The sequence below is a fragment of the Galeopterus variegatus genome, unplaced genomic scaffold (assembly GCF_000696425.1).
Source record: "Galeopterus variegatus unplaced genomic scaffold, G_variegatus-3.0.2 Scaffold2343, whole genome shotgun sequence".
Classification (NCBI taxonomy): domain Eukaryota; kingdom Metazoa; phylum Chordata; class Mammalia; order Dermoptera; family Cynocephalidae; genus Galeopterus; species Galeopterus variegatus.
In genome coordinates, this window is record NW_007728454.1 from 75,095 (window position 1) to 76,783 (window position 1,689).

Consider the following 1,689-nt stretch of genomic DNA (forward strand, 5'->3'; position numbering starts at 1 on the left):
CCCAGATCGTCCCGGGGCGTCCCAGCCGCCGACGCTGCGCGGCGCTTTCCCACTGCAGAACCCAAATCCGCCTGCAGCGATCACTGTTCCAACACGGGCCCTCCTGGGTGCCAGGAACACCCTTGTGATTGGATCAGCGGATCCTCCCTGCAACTTCTGAACAAATTCTGGGCAATGTCTTCAGGTTAAACCTAAATACATGTATTCTCTCTAAATTTCACTAACGTGATAAACGACGGAAGGAAAATGATCCCAAGTGGCATGAATTAAAACCAAATAAAAGAAATTCTGATCTGACCATTTTTACACACCCAAAATATGAGTGATGACTCTCAGAGCTTTATTTACTGCCGGTTGTGTGGCCTTCTAAGAAAGAATTTGTTCTTAGATGTCAGTTATTGGTTTAGTATCTATATGGCAGTTGTACTAAGATGAAATTTTAAAATTTGTGGTCAAAGGAAAATCTACCACAAAAAGAAAAACCTACTCTAAAATGAGGCTTGCAAATTTAGCATCATTCAACAAACATTTTTCAGGGTGCAAAGGCTACCAAGCATTGTGTAAGAGGCTGGAAGAAAGGAAATGCAGAAAATCCAATTTCTGCCCCAAACAATTCAAAGTCTAGGAGGGAAGAAAGGTAGTCATCATAGCCAACTACGTTAAACTTTTTAATAGACTGGTAGTTTTTAAACACTAGGAGTGTGTTCCTTTATTTCTCTCTCAACTGAATTTTATGTCCTCTAAGCCCCCATCAGCTGGATTCTGGAGGAAATCCCTCTCTGATATGTGTTACTCTCCTTAAAGTCCATTCAGGAGTTCAGAGGGCAGAACCTGCGGACAGCACAGATTAATGAGGAAAGGGTGTTACAGCCTTCATTCATCCCACCCTGGTCAGCTTCAGCAGACTCCTTGTCTAAGCCTATGTTCCCTACAGTCTGGGGCTTCCCCAAACTCATGAGCTTTCAGGACTCAGGCACTCGAAGTTACAGTTCCATCTCAGAGGCACCCAAGGCATCCATCAGCTGGAGTTCTCCATAGGAAAGAGCCCTCCAGTCTCAGAGAAATCTTTCTGAACTTCTCTCCTTGCCAGGGTTTTCACCTTCCATCTTCCAAACCTTCGCCCATGACCTCAGGGAAAGCTTCTTGAAGTCTCTTCCAGCCCCAGCCAGCCTTTAGAAGCATAAGGGGAATTGGTTTTTTTGAAACAGAGATGAGAAAAGGAGAAGCTAACATCAATCTCTCTCCTCCCCACGTGAACGGTTGAGTGAAGTGTTGAAGAATTAAAGTGAAGTGTNCAATCTCTCTCCTCCCCACGTGAACGGTTGAGTGAAGTGTTGAAGAATTAAAGTGAAGTGTTGGGGTGTTAAGAAATTTTAGAGCAGAGGATCTAACTCCACTGAAGAAGGCTTTGAAGAAACAAAGATTCTTGAGATAAGAACCACGGAGAAAAAGGGAAAGGCAGGAGAATGTTCCAGAAACAGAACAGAAGAAACTGGAGAGACTTGTGAGAGTTTCCTCAGTTAAGGAAGCAGAAGTGGGTTGCTCCTAAATGGCTGGATGAAAAAATTCCTGTGGCTGGAAATTAAATTGGAAAGACAGGCTCATGACACACTATGCTGAGGAGTTGAATTTCATCCTGAAAAAGAATGGATCACCATCCATTCAATGTGTAAAAAGGGTCACTACCTA